General features: G+C 45.8%; 1 protein-coding gene across 3 annotated transcripts in view; it reads right to left on the bottom strand.

Moving 5' to 3' along the window:
• Positions 1 to 21,669, bottom strand: part of DGKH (diacylglycerol kinase eta) — a 764,231-nt gene that overhangs the window by 449,243 nt on the left and 293,319 nt on the right. The gene's annotated exons all lie outside the window — the stretch shown is intronic.

The raw sequence follows: 21,669 nt of genomic DNA on the forward strand, positions 1-21,669 counted from the left end.
GCAGCAGTCAGATTGGTCCTAGAACAATGCAGCAATATGATTGGTTGGCAGGAACCACCCAATCATGCTCCAGATAGAAGTGAATCCACAACCTGATTGGCTTACAGTAGAATTCCGGAATTAGCCAATCATGTGCAGCCCATTGTGTAAATAATGTATATAAAGCAGATACCTTGAGGGGACATTCATTCATTCCTCCTCACCACTATGAGCTGAATAAAGAGCATGAAATCACTTTGCGACTCTGAGTATATTTCACTGGCGACGAAGGTGGGATCCCGCTGAGCTGACTGCCACACACAGCACCGCAGCACCGCCACCTGCCGCACCGCTGCCTCGCACCGTGTATCCAGGCTTCAGCTCCGGGACACAAGGAACTCAGAATGGCAACCGACAGCAGCTTCTCGCCGTTCAACCCAGCATCTGGAGACTGGGAAGCGTATGCCTCCCGTTTCACCTTCCTCCTAGAAGCCAAAGGGGTCACCGATGAAGAAGACGCCAAGAAGAGGGCGATATTCTTCAGCGTCTGCGGAGAGGAGACGTTTGAAATCGCCCGGGCTCTCCTTGCACCCGAAGACGTCGCTACTGTTCCATACAAAACAATAATGGAACAGCTGAAGGGGCACTTTTCGCCACAGCCCTCTGTGGTGGCTCGTCGAAATGCCTTCTATGCAAAGCGGCAAGCCCCTGGGGAAACCATAGCTGGGTTTGTGACCTCTCTCCGCCAAGCTGCCCGGTTCTGCAACTTCTCAGAGCTGGAGAACATGCTTCGTGACCGCCTCGTCGGTGGCCTGAAGGATGAGAAGCTGCAACGACGCCTCTAAGCTAAGAAGGACCTAACGTTCCAGGTCGCTCTGGAGGAGGCCCTGGCAACGGAAGCTGCCGAGAGGTCGACGCAAGAGGCACGGCCGAGCCAGCCGTCCCAACCGAGGGTCCACCACGAAGACCTCACCGACGACTCAGGATCCAACAGGGAGGAGGTGCACCGAGTACAGCAGCGCACTCAAGCAGCCCACATACCACAGCTGCCTCGACGAGAAGCAGGGAACTGCGCAAGCTGTGGAGACAGTCACGAGAGGAGGACCTGCCGTTTCCGCAACGCAGAGTGCAGGCAGTGCAGAAAATTGGGACACATCGCCCGGGTGTGTCGAGCTCGGCCCACCCGACGCCAGGCATCAGATGACCAATCCAAGAGCCCCAGGTCCCGGGGCCCAACACACCAAGGCAACTCGACGGAGCTCACGGACTTCCAGGTATACCAGTTGCCCCACCCCAACGTAGAGAAAATTTATGTAGAGGTACAGATAGAGGGGGCCCCATGCCGCATGGAGCTTGACACGGGTTCAACTCTATCCATAATCTCGGCAAGGACCTTAAGGAAACTGTGTCCTACTGGGGGTCCCAAACTCAGGCCGACCTCATTCACCCTCCGGGACTTCCAGAAACGTAAGGTCCCCACAATGGGGGTGGGGACCTTCAGGGTGCAATACCGAGGGCGGACGCGGCAACTGGACTTGCTTGTGGTCAAGGGCCCCTACATTAGCTTACTGGGATTGGCATGGTTTGGACCACTGGGGCTAGCCGTCACCGGGGTGAACCACACGAGCTTACAAGTGGACGTGGACGCCATATGCAAGGAATTTCCGGGGGTTTTTGATGGGAAATTGGGACAGTATACGGGCCCCCCCATTGCTCTACAGCTTGACCCCGCAGTACGACCAGTCAGGCTCAAGGCCCGCCGGGTCCCGTTCGCCCTGAAACCCCGTATAGACGAGGAATTGGACCGACTCGTGGAGCAAGGCGTGCTGGAGCCGGTGCCTAATGCCCCCTGGGAAACCCCAATCGTCACACCCGTCAAGCCGAATGGTTCGGTCCGCATCTGCGCAGACTACAAATGTACCATAAACAAGGCCCTCATGGCCCATGCGTACCCAGTGCCAGTGGTCAGCCATGTCCTTGCCACCCTGGCTGGGTCGAAAATTTTTGGCAAGCTGGACTTGGCCCAAGCATATCAACAACTGCCAGTAGATGAGGCCACAGCAGAGGCACAGACGATTGTGACGCACAGAGGAGCGTTCAGGGTAAAGCGGCTGCAATTCGGTGTCAGCGTGGCACCAGGCATATTTCAGAATCTAATGGACTCTCTCCTTAAAGGGATTCCTGGCGTCACCCCCTTCTTCGATGATGTGTTGATTGCCGGGCCCACACCAGAGGAGTTTGAGGACCGCCTCCGCACCGTTCTGCACCGTTTCCAGACGGCGGGTCTCAAGGTGAAGCGGGAAAAATGTCTACTAGGAGTGCCTCAGGTGGACTTTCTGGGATTTATGGTGGACGCAGAAGGGGTCCACCCGACTGGGGACAAGGTACGGGCCATTTGTGATGCCCCAGCGCCCAAGAACAAGACTGAACTTCAGGCCTTCTTGGGACTATTGAACTTTTACCATTCCTTCCTTCCCCACAAGGCGGCGGTAGCGGAGCCCCTACACAGACTCCTGGACAAGCGGGCCCCTTGGGTGTGGGGCCAGCGCCAGGAGGCCGCATTCCAGGCAGTCAAGGACTTGCTTGTCTCAAACTCGGTCTTGGCACACTTCGACGAGAGGCTGCCGGTGGTGCTAGCATGCGACGCCTCACCCTATGGCATTGGCGCTGTCCTGGGACACCAACTCCCGGATGGAAGAGAGGTACCGGTGGCATACTTTTCCCAGACACTCAACGCAACCGAGCGGAACTACTCGCAAATCGACAAGGAGGGTCTGGCAATCGTGAAGGGAGTAAAAAAATTCCATGATTTCTTGTACGGGCGGCCCTTCACCGTGGTGACTGACCACAAGCCCTTGCTTGGCTTGTTTGCCTCCGAAAAGCAGACCCCCCAAGTGCTGTCTCCTCGTGTCCTCAGGTGGTCAATTTTCCTTGCCAGCTACCAGTATGCACTGATTCACCGCCCTGGGAAGGCGATGGGCCATGCGGACGCCCTCAGCAGGCTACCACTACCGGAAACAGGCCCCGACCCAGCACCTGCACAAGAGGTTATGAGCCTGGAGCTGCTTCCCGACCGCCCCATTCAGGCACAAGAAGTTGCACACCATTCCAAGAAAGATAGGGTCATCTCCCGCGTCCTGGACTGGGTGTGGAGGGGATGGCCCAGCAGCAGCCCCGGGCCAGAATTCGCCGGCTACACAACCCGCAAACATGAACTGTCGGCCCACAAGGGGTGCCTGTTATGGGGAAGCAGGGTCGTTGTTCCCCAGCCCCTCCGCAAAAGGGTCCTCACAGCCCTACACGAGACACACCCAGGGGTAGTAAGAATGAAGGCCCTTGCCAGGAGTTATGTGTGGTGGCCGGGGATCGACGGAGAGATAGAGGCCTGGGTCAAACACTGCCAGGCCTGCCAAGAATCCCGCCCAGATCCCCCAAGGGCCCCAGTCCAGTCCTGGGAGTCCGCCCGAGCACCATGGTCACGCCTGCATGTGGACTTCGCTGGCCCCTTTCAGGGGAAAACATTCTTCATAGTGGTGGACTCCTACACCAAATGGCTGGAAGTCGCACTGGTACCGTCCACTTCTACGTCCGCAGCCATCCGGGTACTACGCAGGCTGTTTGCAACCCACGGGCTCCCTGACACTCTCGTCTCAGACAACGGGACTGCATTTACGTCAGGAGAATTCCAAACCTTCACAGCGCAGAACGCCATCCGCCACATCCGTTCGGCGCCATTCCACCCTGCCACCAATGGCCAAGCAGAACGCATGGTGCGGACCACCAAGGACACCCTTCGCCGCATGACGCAAGGGGATTGGGAGTACCGCCTTGCCACATTCCTCCTAGCACAACACAGCACCCCCAGCTCAACGACTGGCCGGAGCCCCGCTGAACTACTAATGGGTCGGCGCCTCGCAATCAGATTGGACCGCCTTCACCCCGATAGAGCTCAGGATGAGGTAGTGGTGGGGGAAGGCAGGAACCCCCGGACCTTCGAGGCCCAGGACCCAGTGTACGCAAAGAATTTTGGGGCAGGCCCAGCATGGGTACCCGCCACAGTCACCAGGGTCACTGGTCCCGTGTCGTACGAGGTGCTAACGGATGGGGGGCAATGCTGGCGCCGCCACTGCGACCAGATACGGCGACGATTCCCGGGAGAAAACCAGGAGGAGGAAAGGTCAGAGGAGTCCCAAGGGAACAGAGGGGCAGTGAGGCCCATAGAGCAGGAGGGGCCAGCAGGAGAGGCAGAATCAGTAAATACAGAGAGGACCCGCGAAGCCAAAAGGACACCGGAACCAGAACCACGACTGAGCGAGCCGGTTGCACCAGACCAGACAGGCCCATCACAGCCAGCATCCTTGGAACATGAGCCAGAACCTGAACCCCGGACCAGGGAACACCCCAGGCCGCAACGCACACGTAGGCCACCGGCGTACCTCGAGGACTATGAATGCGACCTCCCGGGCAGGACTGGAACTTAGAGGGGAGGGGTGTTATGTACTGAGTTGAATAGGATCCAAACGGCAGCAGTCTGATTGGTCCTAGAACAATAGGATTCAGAATGCAGCAGTCAGATTGGTCCTAGAACAATGCAGCAATATGATTGGTTGGCAGGAACCACCCAATCATGCTCCAGATAGAAGTGAATCCACAACCTGATTGGCTTACAGTAGAATTCCGGAATTAGCCAATCATGTGCAGCCCATTGTGTAAATAATGTATATAAAGCAGATACCTTGAGGGGACATTCATTCATTCCTCCTCACCACTATGAGCTGAATAAAGAGCATGAAATCACTTTGCGACTCTGAGTATATTTCATGAACACAGCACATTTCAGATCATTTGTTATTTTGCAGAGAGGGAAAGGACCACTCCACTACGAATGAAGAACTATGGGGTATATGTCAGCACAGTTCAGAAGGGCTGCTGTTTATTTCCTAGCTCTGTGTCTCCCCTCACAGAACCCTGCTCCGTCCAACAGGTGGCAGTGTCTATTTGGCAATTTTATGTAACATGGAAATTACATGCATATCCTTTACCACAAAGAACTAGTGTACAAGTGAGAGGTGCTGAGCAGAACATTTGCTAAATATTTCTGCAGAGTTTCCAACTGCAAGTCCTTAGAGTCATGTTTTGAAATAATGTGTTTTAGGGGGTTCATGACGCTTCTGCAAGAAAGCCTTACAGCAGGAGAAAGTTTAGTATTACAGTGGTACCTTGGGTTACAGATGCTTCAAGTTACAGACTCCGCTAACCCAGAAATAGTACCTCGGGTTAAGAACTTTGCTTCAGGATGAGAACAGAAATTGCGCGGCGGCAGCGAGAGGCCCCATTAGCTAAAGTGGTATCTCAGGTTAAGAACAGTTTCAGATTAAGAACGGACCTCCAGAATGAATAAAATTCTTAACCAGAGGTACCACTGTACTAACCCATTGCTGAAGATGGGGATCAAAGGGCCAACTCAGACAAAGCAAGAACAACTCTCTTTGTTTCTTCATGTCTCCCCTGCATCTATAACGGATATGGAGAGAGTGTGGATTTTCAGAGGTTGCTCCACCAACTCCTGTCATTCTTGACTATTCGCTGTGTCAGCCTTACAGCATCTCTTCAATCCATACCAAAAATACTGTATCCAAAAATATCCACAACTAGAATTGAAGCTCTGGGGCCTGGAGGAAGCTGGAGGACACGCGGGGAAGTGGCTGAGGCTGCGCTACCCCACAGATCAGCTGTTAGGCGGGGAGGCTGAGCAGCGTAAACAAAGCCCTGTTGTGCCTCTGGTCTCTTTGGGACTTCCTCCACCCTCACTGATGTCCTCTTCAGGCTCCTTGTGAGCCACCCGCCATTTCCAGGTTTGAATCTATTTATTTAATTATTTCCAACACCACATGTATTCAAGGTCACACTTGAGTCAATCACTGAGATAGCTTCTGACCTTGAAAACTTAGGGCTTATCTGCACATCTTCCCCTGCAGGAGAAACTGCTCTTTAGTGCTCAGTCGGAGCAAATGGCCATTTGGGTTTTCTCTAGATTAATATTTGCTCTAATTTAGCGCTAAAGAGCAGGTTTTCCCTTGGAATGGTGTGGGGCAAGGTGGAAACCACTCAGATCCATATCACATGAATTTTCATAATTAACAGGGCTGTTTTGTTTCGTCAAGCCATTGATCCTGGAAACAGTAGCTCCTCGTGACTTCAGAAGAATTCCCTATATGAATCTGTAGTGTTCTTTATGCATGCACTTGTTTATTTTTCATCCATTCACCAATACACCAGAAATAAATAAAAACGGTAGCCAGGAAGGATAAAAACTAAGTAGGAAAAGATACCTATATAAGGCATGTGCTTGCTGATTTGAGCTTTGGCTTGCTTGCTTGCATCTAAAAGCTAGAAGTTAAATATAACTGCAGCACAGAAGAATACAAAATTAATGAAATTCTACGGATAAATTTGATAGCATCCAACTTCATTTTAGCTCGCATCATGGAACATTTTCGATTTTTACTAAATGCTTCTGTAAATCAAGGTTCAGTTCAAAGAGGCATCCTGATTTAACCTTTTTGAATGAAAATATTTCACTATTATTTTCCATTTAAATTGAGCTAAAGGGATTTATTCTGTAAATCATGTACATGCGCTTTAGTGAACAGACCAATATTGTTTCAATCCGTGGGTTGTTGTGCTTTTTCGACATTGTCTTCTCCCAACATTTGCTCTAATTGTCTCTTTTATCATCAGATCTGCTGCTGCTTTCAATAACTTCTGAAATGGAGTTTATCCGTGCAGCAACTTAAATCATTTGTTTTCTCATTTACTGAGCGCTGACTAGAGACTTCCCATGTGCAATCAGTTGGATTGTTATGAGTTTGTAATGTCCCTGTTTTCTCCCAAGAAAAGACAAGGATTTCAAAATAAAACTATTTCCTTCTGGTCTCTGGATAGAACAGTTGGCATTGTGCTGAATGCTTTTCTTCTTTCGGATGTGCTCCATTCAAATGCGCATTCTGAAAGGTCATAAGAATCTGCTCAGCAACAGAGCAGATGAGACTGCGGCTGCCTTGCTCCATCACAAAATCTTGCTGTGGGGTTGCCATGTGTCCTCTTTTTCCAGGACCTGTCCTCTTCTTCAGGGGTAAAATTTGAGACAAAATTGACTGGCAGAATCCGTGACCAGGGAGAAGAATCGGCAGAAGAAGAATGGAAGAAATTCAAAGACTATTTGCAAAAATACTGTAATATTAAGGAATATTGAGTGATGTTGGATTGAAATTAAGGGGTTATTAGCTGTAATGGTACAAAAGAATATGAAAAAATAGTTCTTTTTTTGTATATAAGTAAAAGTATAAGTTACAATAATTTAAGAAGATGGATAGAAAATAAGGTTTTTAGCTGTAATGCTATGAGATAAGGATTTGCTGGATGAACAATTTGAACTGGAATACAAGAAGGGGAGGCATGAGGAGGTCAGGGAAATATGTTATTGAAAAATAAGTTATGAAATTTATGTGTTTTTAATATTTTTTCTTTTCAACTTTTTTCTTTTTTTTTCTTTGTTTGTATAAAATGGAAAACCCTAATAAATATCTTTAAAAAAAAAAAATTGAGACAAACTGCACTTGTGTGCTTTGAATGGCCACCATAGCATCTTCTTTTTTGCTCTTCAGAATATGGCAGCCCTACATATGGAGTGATCCTGTTCAGGATTTCAGCAGCTCCAGTGCCGGATTTACGTATAAGCTAAACAAGCTATAGCTTAGGGCTCCATTCTCTTGGGGGCCCCCAAAAAATTTAAAGGGAAAGAAACCCTGGGTGTACATTTCCAAAATATAAGATAAAAAACAAATAAAATAAAGCCTACATACAGCAACAGTGTTTTGTGTTGTGTAGGCTCCTATGGTGTAAGTCATGGGCCCTGCCTGCTAGCCTGCTCCCTAAAATATCACTGGTTTGCTCATTTCTATATATAGGGTGCCTACATTCTGCATGAGGACGCAGGGGGCGCTGTGGGTTAAACCACAGAGCCTAGGACTTGCTGATCAGAAGGTTGGCGGTTCGAATCCCCGCGGCGGGGTGAGCTCCCGTTGCTCGGTCCCTGCTCCTGCTAACCTAGCAGTTCAAAAGCACGTCAGAGTGCAAGTAGATAAATAGGTACCACTCTGGTGGCAAGAAAAATTGATGGACTACGCGGAATTGGCAAAACTGACACACAAACTACGTGAGAAGGATAACTGTGATTTTAAAGATGAATGGGAACCTTTTACGAAATATTTGAAGAAACAACAATATGAATTGGATTCTTTGGCAGGTTTTGAATAAACATTCACAAAATCTTTATTGGTAATATACAGACAGATAAATTGAGGATCTTTACAACTTTATAACATGCAGATAAAAATATGTGTTGAGAAACCAGAGATAGGAGCTGAGGGAAGTCGGGAGGTGGGGATGGGAGGGTGGGCATATGTTCGGGGGGGAGGGGGGAAATGGGGGGGGGAAACCATGTGGATTATATATCTTTGTTAAAATTATTGTGTTGAAATACTTAATAAATATATATATATAAAAAGAATTACAGCAGTGGTTTGAGGAAGGTCACAGCTCAGAGAATGAATGAATGAATGAATCTTTATTTGTGTCAGCCATCGGCCATAGCAATAAAACGACAATACGATATACAAAGAATAAAAATTTAAAAGTCAATTATATAAAATACCCATTTTAGGGTTCTGAATCAATAGTCAAACAATAGATCTTATTCTAATTGCCCCAGCTAAAAACCTTGCAGAGACACGCAAACAGAAGAGTTGGGAGGTGTTAGGAGAAGATAATGAGGAGGCAGAGCCAGAACAGCCAGCTAACACGTTATCACTGGAGATTATTTCTAACTCCCCTTCTCCCAGACCCCGGCATTTGTTGAGAGTACAAGAGCAAAGGACTCAGAGACAATTAGCCCCTGGCGGCCACCGTAAGGAGAAGGGCTGTTGGTAGGAGGGGGGGGGGAGAGGAGAAACTGACTGCTTTCCTTTGTCTCTCGTTGTAATGATTGAATAAACTCATCAGTAAGAACTTCTCTTTGTTTTTGTTTTTCTTCTTCTTTTTTTTATTAGTTTCAATTTACTAAACATCACCTAACACAAATCAAGCATACTAAAAAGAAAAACAAAGAGCAAAAAACAAAAAACACATTACAGAAAGAAAACAATATTACATAATAAGCAGCACCAACAAGTCAAACATAAAATAACTTTACAACACAACAATAATTGACTTCCCTTCAGCTCGGTTTTGGATTATATTACAAAAGGTTTTTTTTTATCCCTGCAGTTTCACTTTCTTGGTTTCTTTGCGTCGCAAGCGCTATATCGTGCCTACTGTGATTTTTAAATTTTTTACGTCTGTTTCAATATATGTCATGAATTTATTCCATTCATTATTAAACTTTGTGCCTTTTTGGTTTCTAATTTTTTGTGTCGTTTTTGCCAATTCTATATATTCAAATAATTTAATTTGCCAGTCTTTTACAGTTGGGATTTTTGATGTCTTCCAATTTTGTGCTATTAATGTTCTAGCCGCTACCGTTGCATATTGGAATAAAGTTTGGTCTTCCTTTTTTATTTCTTCTCCAATTATCCCCAAAAGGAAGGCTTCAGGTTTTTTTGAAAAGGTATATTTAAATATTTTTTTTAATTCATTGTAAATGAGTTCCCAAAACTTTTTAATTACCTCACAGGTCCACCACATGTGGTAGAAATTGCCTTCCTTAATTTTACATTTCCAGCAGGTTTTATCTCCATTTTTATACATTTTTTCCAATTTTACAGGTGTAATGTACCACGAACTTCTCTTTGTTTTTCTCTGATTCTTGCTGCCACTGGGGGAGGGATAGAATTCCCTGAGCCCTGACACCCCTGCAATGCAGAAAGTTTTCCCCCTAATGTACAATCGGAATCTCCTTTCCTGTAACTTGAAGCCATTGCCTCAAGTCATATATATATATATATATATGTTTTATATTTTTATTTTGTTCTGTGAACTGCCCTGAGACCTCTGGGTATGGGATGGTATATAAATTCAACAAATAAATAAAAAATAAATAATACCCTCCAGAGCACGGGAGGCGGGTGGTGCTGTGGGTTAAACCACAGAGCCTAGGTCTTGCCGATCAGAAGGTCAGCGGTTTGAATCTCCGCGCGACAGGGTGAGGTCCCGTTGCTCAGTCCCAGCTCCTGCCAATCTAGCAGTTTGAAAGCACGTCAAAATGCAAGTAGATAAATAGGTACCACTCTGGCGGGAAGGTAAACGGCATTTCCGTGCACTGCTCTGGTTTGCCAGAAGCGGCTTAGTCATGCTGGCCACATGACTCGGAAGCTGTACGCTGGCTCCCTTGGCCAATAAAGCGAGATGAGCGCCACGACCTCAGAGCCGTCCGTGACTGGACCTAACGGTCAGGGGTCCCTTTACCTTTACCCATCTGAAACCAAAGGGGAACATTGGTTGCCAGGTGTGATTTTTTTAAAAAGCTCCCACACCCAAATACAGAAGTCATCCCAGTTTCTGATTTGATCCTGGAATGTCCCACTTTTCCTTAGGACGTCCCTATTTTCATCAGAGAAATGTTGGAGGGTATGGAGTTATGCAATCCCCGAGTCAAGGAGATAAGTAAGGATACAACCTTCAGAAGACATCTAAAGGTAGCCCTGTATAGGGAAGTTTTTTAAAATGTTTAATTTTTCTATGTTTTTATATATGTTGGAAGCTGCCAACCAAGTCATATGGGTGGGGTATAAAGAATAAAGTTATTATTATGGAATAGGATGACCCTATTTTCATCAGAGAAATGTTAGAGGGTATGGGTGTTACCAATGCATGGACCACTGTGGTCAGTAATGGCTGCAGCTGGTATACCAGCCAAAGTTGATAGAAGGCACTCCTTGTCCCAGAGGTCAACTGGGACTGTAGTGACAAAGATGGATCAAGGAGTTTCCCCAAGATGCAGACTTTTTCCTTCAGAAAGGAATGCAGACCTGGAAGCTGTACGCCGGCTCCCTCGTCCAATAAAGCGAGATGAGTGCTGCAACCCGAGTCGGTCACGACTGGACCTAATGGTCAGGGGTCCCTTTTCCTTTACCTTTACCCTCCAGGGCAGGCAAAAACAAACTTGTTCCATCTTCTATGTGACAGCCCTTCAGTTATTTGAAGGTGGCTCTCATATCTCCTCTCCTCTTCTCTGGGCTAAACATACCCAGTTTCTTCAAGAGTTCCTCTTAAGCCATAGTTTCCAGAGCCTTGACCAACTTGGTTGCCCTCCTCTGCACTTGCTCCAGTTTGTCAACATCTTTCTTAAATTGTGGTGCCCAGAAGTGGACACAGTATTCCAAGTGTGGTCTGACCAAGGCAGAATTGTTGTTGTTGTTTAGTCTTTTAGTCATGGCCGACTCTTCATGACCCCATGGACCAGAGCACGCCAGGCACTCCTGTCTTCCACTGCCTCCCGCAGTTTGGTCAGACTCATGTTTGTAGCTTCGAGAACACTGTCCAACCATCTCGTCCTCTGTCGTCCCCTTCTCCTTGTGCCCTCCATCTTTCCCAACATCAGGGTCTTTTCCAGGGAATCTTCTCTTCTCATGAGGTGGCCAAAGTACTGGAGCCTCAGCTTCAGGATCTGTCCTTCCAGTGAGCACTCAGGGCTGATTTCCTTAAGAATGGATAGGTTTGATCTTCTTGCAGTCCATGGGACTCTCAAGAGTCTCCTCCAGCACCATAATTCAAAAGCATCCATTCTTCTGCGATCGGCCTTCTTTATAGTCCAGCTCTCACTTCCATACATCACTACAGGGAAAACCATGGCTTTAACTATACAGATCTTTGTTGGCAAGGTTTCTGCCAACAAAGGCAGAATAGAGTGGTACTATTACTTCCCTTGATCTGGACACTAGACTTCTGTTGATAGGTGTGAAGAGAGCTTGATTTTTATGAGCAAGAGAGCATTCCTACCTCTTGTTGCAGTCAGGAGCGAATGGGTGTGTGTGTGCCAGAGGGGCTGTGGCTGGGGGCAGATTTTTGAGGGGGCACAAAGCAGGTCCCCACCCCACAGGTCTCCCAGTGCAGCCCGGCCCAGCCCAGCACTCCTTTCCCAGCATAAAACTTTTGAGTTTTACAGAATTCCTATTCAGAAGGAATTGGTTGGAGCAAAATGCAAATCTACTTTTAAAAAAGAAGAGCAGGAACGATGAGGGTGTCAAGTTGGCTTGGCTAGTTAGCGCTTCAAAGCCACTGGAAAACAAAGGAAGTTCATTTGTACGGGCATTTATATGCTAATGTAATTAGGAACAATGCTCTGTTCTTGCCTTTGTTCTGAAATATCATCTTGTTAAGTTCAATGTGCCTCTCATTGCGGCTCTCATTTGAGCTGCACGCAGTCTTTGTCTATAATCTCACCTTCTCATTCTGCCTGCTTTCTCTCAGTGCTTTTCTCTGTATTAATAAGCCGCCTGAGTCACAAGACAGTTGAGACACGACACTCGGGTTGTCATCAGTGTAGCCCCATTAAAGTAAATATGAGCAATTAGGCTGTAGCCCAGGTACTTTGGCTTAACTGCCTCACATATGAATTGGGTTGTAAAACGCCTAATTTAGCACAGCCCATTTTTGTATTCCTTTTTTTTACCAGTTTTGTCCCAAGTACTGTTGTAGGACATGGCTTCTTCTTGTTGTTTGCATTTCTATCACCAGATTATTCAAACAAGCGACATTAGCCAATGGCGTAGCGTGGGGGGGTGCAGGGGGGGCCGGCCGCACCAGGCGCAACATCTGGGGTTAGGGCAAATCCACGGGTTAGGGGGCGCAAATCCACGGGTTAGGGGGCGCAAATTACTTGCCTTGCCCCGGGTGCTGACAACCCACGCTACGCCACTGACATTAGCCAAGATCCATAGAGTGACTTTTTCACTTTTCCCAGTTTTTACACCTGTAATCTCTTTATTTGCTCTTATGTTTTTGGCAAGTACTTCCAAGACCAGAATAAACAAATAATGGTGATAATGGGCATCCTTGTCTTGTTCCTTTTTGGATCTTACAATCATCCGTTATCACCTGATTTATAATTAGTTTGGCTTTTTGTTCTGAATAGATTGCTGCTATTGCTTTTAAAAACTTAGGACCGCTTCTGATTTGTTCTAACAGCTTTATCATGAACTTCCAAGAAACATTATCGAAGGCTTTTTCAGTGTCTCTAAACATCATTGCCACTTTCTTTTCATTTTTAGCCTCCAAATATTCTATTATATTCAAAATATTCCTTATATTCTCCTTCATTTGTCTTCCTGGTAGGAACCCAGCTTGATCTTGATGTATATATTCATTATTATTTTTTAATCTGTTAGCTAGAATATTTGCAATTTGTAATCGTTATTTAACAAGGGGATAGGCCTATAGTTTTTAATTTGCAGCAAATCTGCGTCTTGTTTTGGAATTACTGCTATATAGGCCTGTTTCCATGTTTCTGGGATTTTGCCTGTGTTCAATATTTCATTCATGACATCTTTCAATGGGTTCGCTAATTGTTCATTTAATTTCTTATAATATTTTGCCGTAAAGCCATCCGGGCCCGGAGACTTGCCATTTTTAGAGCTTTTCATTGCCTCAAGTATTTCTTGCATTGTTATCTGGCCAAGATCCACAGAGTGACTTTTGATGCACCCAAGGACTTGGATGAACATGGCAGGTTTATTAATTTTCCCCACCCATTTTGAAGAGCAGATGCTCCCAGACCGTATCGCAAACGGTTTAGGAAGTTCCACTCTGTTTCAAAAGAGGTTTGCCGTCTGGAATAGAACCACAATTCCAGACTTCCATCAGGCGTGTAGAGGGAGCGACACACTGTTCTTCATATCTAAACCATAGTATGTCTCTACTTGCTCCATCCTTTTCTTTCTGGACACCAGACAACTGAAGAATGTTTCATTTGGCTGAACGTTTTGGTGTAAAGGTGCTGTAAGAGAGTGAAATGATCAAAGCTGAATCTTTCAACCTGTTATGTACCTGTTTCCATCCATTTTTAACCTTATCATGAGGAATTGCTGGCGAAGTCTTATAAATAAGCTGATTTCACAGTGTTTAAATTAATCTAGCCTTTGTTTGATTTGATTTTCCTCCTCTTATATGCTTGTAGATTGTCACTGCTTAACTTTTAATTTTAGTTACTGTATTTTTATGAGCTGACTTTTTATTTTGCTGTTCCCTACTTTGAGAACTCAAGTATTTTAAAAGCCACATGTTTTAAAAAATAAATAGAAGTACAATCCTATGAATGTTTACCTAGAGCTTACTGAAAGCCACGCACTCCCAAGTATGTGTGCATTGGACTGAAGCCTAAATATTTTTAAAATGGTAATCACCACATCTCCATAATCTGCTCCATTGATGTAGCCAAGGAGGGGCAGAGAGGGAGCTGTCCCCCCCAATAAATAAAAATAAATAAAAAATACATAGCAAACAGAGGTTCTGCACACACACACACCCACTAACAAAAATCCTGGCTATGCCCATGATCTGCTTGCGATATATTATGCAAATGCTGCCTACCGTATTCATATTGTTATTTTAAAAAATGGGGGGGGGTGGACTCCCCTAAAATCTCTGGATTCAATAAAGTGATTAGGATTTGAACAAAGCTCATAATTCCCAGCTTTAGTAAATGTTGGAGTTCAATCAATGGATTTAGTAGCACAAAAATGCAGGCTTGACTTCTTTTCCTGACCAGGGAATCACCAAGGATGGATCATTGTGACACAAAGGCAGAGTCATTAACCCATCAAGAAAACCACTTAGGCAGAAGTCTCTCAGCTGGACACAAAGGGGGGAGAACCTGCCCTGAGCTCTGGGTAATGAGCAAAAGACAACCCCAGAGCTGGGAGGGGATAGTTTCCAGAATTGCGGTGGGTGAAGAAGTAAGCGAAGAGAGTCCCTTTTGCAAGGAGGAGGGGAGGGCCAGGCAGTGGCGTAGCGTGGGTTGTCAGAACCCGGGGCAAGGCAAGTAATTTGCACCCCTAACCTGTGGATTTGCGCCCCCAACCTGTGGATTTGCGCCCCCTAACCCTAACCCCCAGATGTTGCGCCCGGTGCGGCCGGCCCCCCCTGCGCCCCCCACGCTACGCCACTGGGGCCAGAAATCTTCTCAAGTCTCAGGCTGAGACCCTAACTGCTCACAGACTGCCTCACCAGAGTGGTGCATGCTCTAGATATCTCCCGCTTGGACTACTGCAACATGCTCTACATGGGGCTACCTTTGAAGGTGACCCGGAAACTACAACTAATCCTGAATGCGGCAGCTAGACTGGTGACTGGGAGCAGCCGCCAAGACCACATAACACCGGTCTTGAAAGACCTACATTGGCTCCCAGTACGTTTCCGAGCACAATTCAAAGTGTTGGTGCTGACCTTTAAAGCCCCAAATGACCTGGGCTCGGGATACCTGAAGGAGTGTCTCCACCCGCATCATTCAGCCCAGAAAAAGAACTTCTGGCGGTTCCCTCCCTGCGAGTAGTGAGGATACAGGGAACCAGGCAGAGGGCCTTCTCGGTAGTGGCGCCCGCCCTGTGGAACGCCCTCCCATTGGATGTCAAAGAAATAAACAACTATCTGACGATTAGAAGACATCTGAAGGCAGCCCTGTTTAGGGAAGTTTTTAATGACAGGTGCTTTAATGTATTTTTAATCTTTTGTTGGAAGCTGCCCAGAGTGGCTGGGGAAACCCAGCCAGATGGGCGGGGTATAAATAAATTAGTAGTAGTAGTATGGATATTCTCGATTTTGCACCCCTTTGGCTTGGTGCCCTGTGTGGGGTGATTCTAAATCTGATGCTGGTTGTACATACGTGCAAATAAACCATATATCATAAAGACATCACAGACTCCGCTGTGCCTCATTGTCCCCAAAGGAAACACGAACCCTGGTAAATGCGCTTGCAATCCCTGGAATCTCACTTGTGGAGATGGGGGTTTAATGTAACAAGATCCTTGCTCTGTGTTCCTTGATCTTCCCCTTGTACAGATCTCTTTCAGCCTGAACCTGAGAAAGACTTGCATCCTTACTTTCTCCCTCCCCATCATTATGTGCCCCCAGTTTTCTTCCTGTTTTCTTTAGGATCAATTTACTAAAAAGTGCAGAAGGATGCAACTCAGTTGCTGCATTGATGGGCAATATACATCAAATTGCTTTGGTAATGTCTAGAAGGTCTATAATCAATAACATTTCTCAATGCAGCACTAAAACATATTGCAAAACAATATACCCTGCATGAAAAAAAGTACCAGGAGGATATAGCAATCAGCTACAGTTTGCATTTACTTCCACCTATTTCTCTCAGAGCAAAAGACAATAACCTTGTGCGGAAGGTTACAGGGAGCGGCATGAATTGGTGTGTGAAAATTGGGCCTTCTGATGCCGCAACCTCAAGATGTCAGATCTCCACACATTCAAGGTTATACCTGCCTGGAATCTATGCATAGTCTCTTTTTTAAAAAAAAAATATACATTTTTTTTAATTTTAACATACAAATTATAAAATGTACCACACAAATTATTACAAATACACTCTTTTTAGACTTCCGTCAGCCCTCCGATGATCTTTACCTCACTTGTCTTTACCTCACTTAACTTATCCTCTCCCCTTTTCCATTTTTACAATACTTCTTACAATACTCCTCACAGAACTTGCAAACCTGCAAATGTCGTCTGATCATCACAAATACTTTTCATATAGTTCGTAAATTTACTCCAGTCTTTGGTGAATTTCTGGTCCCGCCGGTTTCGGATCCTTCCTGTTAATTTGTCTAATTCTGCATAGTCCATCAACTTCATCCTCCATTCTTCAATCGTTGGCAATTCTTCTTGCTTCCATTTCTGGGCTAATAGTATTCTAGCTGCTGTTACTGCATATAAAAAAAACTTACATTCTTTTCTATTTATATCACTTCCCACCATTCCCAATAGAAATGCTTCTGGTTTCTTTGTAAATGTATATTTCAAAAAAAAATTCAACTCGTTATATATCATCTCCCAAAAACATTTCACCTTTTTACATTCCCACCACATATGATAGAATGTTCCCTTTTTCTTTACATTTCCAACATTTACTGCTAGTTTTATACATTTTCGCTAGCTTAACAGGGGTGATATACCATCTATACATCATTTTCACCACATTTTCTTTTAATGCATTACATGCAGTAAACTTTAAACCTTCTTTCCATAATTTCACCCAGTCACTCAGCTGTATATTATATCCAAAATCTTTAGCCCAAGAGTCTATGCATATGTAATGGCTTTAGGGGTTGCTTGTGCGTAAGTTACCGCCGCTCTGGGCTAGGTTGCCTGGTTAAACCATTTCTCACTGGACAGCCATCCACTCCGTGGCTGTTCAGTCGCTGGCAGAATCCGTCAGTGGGCGTTTCTTGAACCTCTTCCAGCAAAGAAGTTCTTTGACGCCAAGTCGCCGCCTACTTTCCCTGCGCGGAAGTCTTCTGCGCAGGGTGGGTGTGGGCAGCGGAGGACCTGTGCTCTCCTCGCTGGTCTCCTGTGAAGAGTCCTGGAGCCTCCTCTCTGCTTCCCCCATCGGCCCCCCTCTATCCCTGGTGTTGCGCTGATTTTCTTCCCCAGCTGGAGACCTGCTTCTCTCCCTGCTTGGCCCCTCTCCAGCATCGCTGTGGAGCCTCGCCTCCTCCGCTAGTTCCGATGGCAGTTCCCTGACAGCATAGTCTCATAGGAACATGGGAAGCTGCCGTATCGATGACCTGTCAGATTCCCGGTCCTTCTAGTTCAGTCCGGCCTGCACCCACTGGGAGGGGCTCTTCAGGGTTTTCCAGCAGAGTCTCTCCCAGCTCTTGCTGGAGGTGCCATTCGGGATTCAACCGGACCTTCGGTATGCAAGGCAGATGTTCTACTACTGAACAATAGCCCTTCCCCACAGAGGCATAGGAAGGGGGTGTGGGGGTGCGGAACGCCCCGGGTGTCATCGCTGAGGGGGGTGACACTTGGTGCACCGCCCACTTGCAACTCCCAAGCTCCCCCTGAGCTGTCAAAAGGAAGGTGGAAGACTGCCGGCAAAGCGGTGCCGCAAAGAAAGTGGCACAGCTTTGCTGGCAGCCTTCTCCCTTTGTTTGGCATTCAGCATGCTGCGCACCCATGACTCCCAAGCCTACCCGCAGCCATTAATGGGGGGGGGGGTTTGACAAAAAAAAAATCCACCTTTAGGTACACCTTTCTAAAAAAAACCCGAAGCCTTTCTATTGGGACTGACAGGGAAGGAAATTAAATAGAAAGATAAAAATCTTTTTCTGTATGCCACAACGGCAGCAAGAACTATGCTGGCCCAGAATTGGAAGACAGATGTAATACCTGCTATTATGGAATGGCAGGTTAAAATGATGAATTATGCAGAACTGGCCAGATTATCAGGAAAAATACGAGATCAGGATGAACAGAAGTTTCATGAAAGTTGGAGTAAATATTTGGTGTATATAAGAGACAGTTGTAAAACCCTAAAGACACTGACAGGGCTGGAATAACTCTAACAGCATATGGTAAAACAGTTAAACAAACAGAATACGCGGTGTTAGAAAATATATGATACTTACCGAAGGGGTGGAGGGAAGTCCGAAGCTTGGCAGAGCCAAATATATATGTGGGATTTATTTGTATAATGAATGTATGTTTAAAGAAAATTAATAAAAATTTATTGGCAAAAATAAAATAAAAAATTCCACACCGGGTACCACCTGACCTTGCTACGCCTCTGCTTCCCTAATTCAAACTCCATGCCCTAGAAAAACGGAAGATACGGATCATGTTTTCAGGGCCTACTCACCCAAGGATGTTATATGCATAGGCTCAGGTGCAAACAGGACCTTGAATATCTAGAGATCAGTCATGCAAGTGTCACTGGTAGAGCCAGTGAGTCCAAACCATATCACTGCCATGCATTCAGGGTATCCAGAGCTTTCTAAACTGTGTGTCACAACACGTTAAGTGTGTCGGCTGTAGTGTGTTGCACGAACACTCCCCATGCTCCTTCCAGGGCTGGAAAGGGGTTAGTTTAACCTCCGGTTTCCTAGTAAAACTGAATTACTGTGTTGCAAAATGATGTAAAACTGAATTACCGCATCACGAAATGATGCATGCCTAAAAAGTGTGTCACCAACATGAAAAGTTTGGAAAGCTCTTGTACGATCTGCATACAGGTACTGCGGCCACACGTTGTAGCAGTAAGTGCATTAAACTAAGGTTACCAGATTTTTTTCAATGAATCCAGGGACACTTTTCAACTTCTTACTAAATAGATGGATTTTGTCACGGGACTGATTTGTACATCCGGGGACTGTCCCCGGGAAACAGGGACGTCTGGTAACCTTACATTAAGCCACATTGATTTCAGTGGAAATAACTACAGTCGTACTTTGGTTCTCGAAGAGAATGCATTCTGGGAGTCCATTCAAGTCTCAGAACCGTTCAAAAACCAAGGCACGGCTTCCGATTGGCTGCAGGAGTGTCCTGCAGCCACTCGGAAGCTGAGGAAGCAGTGCCGGATGTTCAGCTTCTGAATACGGTTCAAAAACTGGAACACTCACTTCTAGGTTTTGATTGTTTGGGAGCCAATTTTTTTCGGTAGCCAAGGCTTTTGAGATCCAAGGTATGACTCTAACCTCCTGGATTTTGCCCCATGAATTGCTATATGCTACAGAATCATTCATATATTATATATATAATTAATTCAATCACATTTTATATAGAGAGGAAAATGGAAGCTAAGATTGTTACCTAAAATTTGCCAGTGCTGAAAACATCTATTGCAAATATGACTCGTGGAGGCTACCATTACGGTATCCATGTAAGGAAATTTATCCACACTGTAAACCAGGTTACGTATGAATTAGACCCAGCTACCTTTTTCCAGGTATGGATGGAGAATTTTCAGCAACAGGCAGGAATGGGAACGTAGGCGCAGAAAAAGCTAGTCCACATTGCACCCACAACTGGGAAGAATAGAATTTCCTGGATGGTATCCTAGCCAGCCTGACTTTGCTGGATCAACATTAGACATTTTTTTGGACTTAAAGAGCAGTTGTAGGAAGAAAGTGAGGGGAAACGAGGGAAGGTATTGCGGCCAAATAACAGGCTAAGAAATGGGGTGCACAGAGAGTGAAAATGAAAGCTCTGGAATGAGGCGCATCCGCTTGCTTTTATCAGAGCAGCCATATTTCACTGACAACCAACCTCTTGCAAAGTTTTATGGCAGGACCCTGGAAAGTAACAAAGAAGAGAGGCACTAAACCTGGTAGAGACACACTTGGCTGTCAGGAGGATGCAGCTAGAATGAAAAGGAAGGGAGCTAAACCATTCCTTCAGCAAACAGAATTTCCATTGGGGATCTAATCTCATGTTTAACACGTTCAGCATTTTGTAGGAGGGATTCAAGTGCAGACTGGGGACTTTATGACTACCAATGAAAGTGGATGAAAAGCATTCTGCACTGAAAAGTGTGGGAAGGAAGAATGGTGAATGGAATGACATGTAAACACCCTGAAAGCGAATCAGGATGAATGCAGAACGAATGCTCGTTGTCATATAGCCTCCCCACATCAAAACAAATGCTCCGTAAAAACAGGATATAATCTAACTTTCATGTAAGCTTTGTACAGTATGAGCAAATGCTAGTCAGTAAACAGGTCATCTAGAGGAACCCACTGGGCTGATGCAGAATGCATGGTTATGTGTCAGTTTCCGAAAAAGCACAGAAATAGAGAGTAATAAAGGTTTATGGAGCAGCTTTTTCAGAAAGAAAGCCATCTGCCGGAAAACAACTGGCGACGCTTTTGACCTGTCAGCATACACATCGATATAAATTTTATTTGCATTTGTTACATATTTCATTTCTTATTTAAAGCTGGAAATTAATTTAAAGGTGTCAGAGACAACTTAGAGTGTCAGTTTCCATACACATCATCGTAATGCATCCAATGTTAACCTGTAATTTTCATTCTGCAGTCGGAAGCTTTAAGCAATCTGTCCTATACTATCGCTCAGAGGGCCCACTCTGAACAGGCTCCTCTCTATAAGATGACGTCGGTTTTGTACACATCTTTACCAAGTAGTACAGAGCAGTGATTACAGATAAAGGTAAAGGTAAAGGTACACCTGACTGTTAGGTCCAGTTGCAGACAACTCTGGGGTTGCGCTCTCATCTCGCTCTATAGGCCGAGGGAGCTGGTGTTTGTCCGCAGACAGCTTCCGGGTCATGTGGCCAGCATGACTAAGCCGCTTCCGGAGAACCAGAGCAGCGCATGGAAATGCTGTTTACCTTCCCACCAGAGCGGTACCTATTTATCTACTTGCACTTGACACGCTTTTGAACGGCTAGGTTGGCAGGAGCAGGGACCAAACAACGGGAGCTCACCCCGTCGGGGGGATTCGAGCTGCCAACCTTCCGATCGGCAAGGTAAGAGGATGCAAATTCCTCCTCAGGCAAAATCTTACACTGAATCACCACTTTCATTATATTTATGCAAGTTTCTAGCCCTCGTGTATATGTGTCTATAGGGGGGGAGGTCTGTATGTGTGTGTGTGCGTGTGCACGCACACGTGTTTGAAAACAAGCAAGTTTAGGAACTGGAACATTCTGCATTCTTGGCG

Source organism: Podarcis filfolensis (genome assembly GCF_964270895.1).
Source record: "Podarcis filfolensis genome assembly, chromosome: 7".
In the NCBI taxonomy this organism is placed as follows: Eukaryota; Metazoa; Chordata; class Lepidosauria; order Squamata; family Lacertidae; genus Podarcis; species Podarcis filfolensis.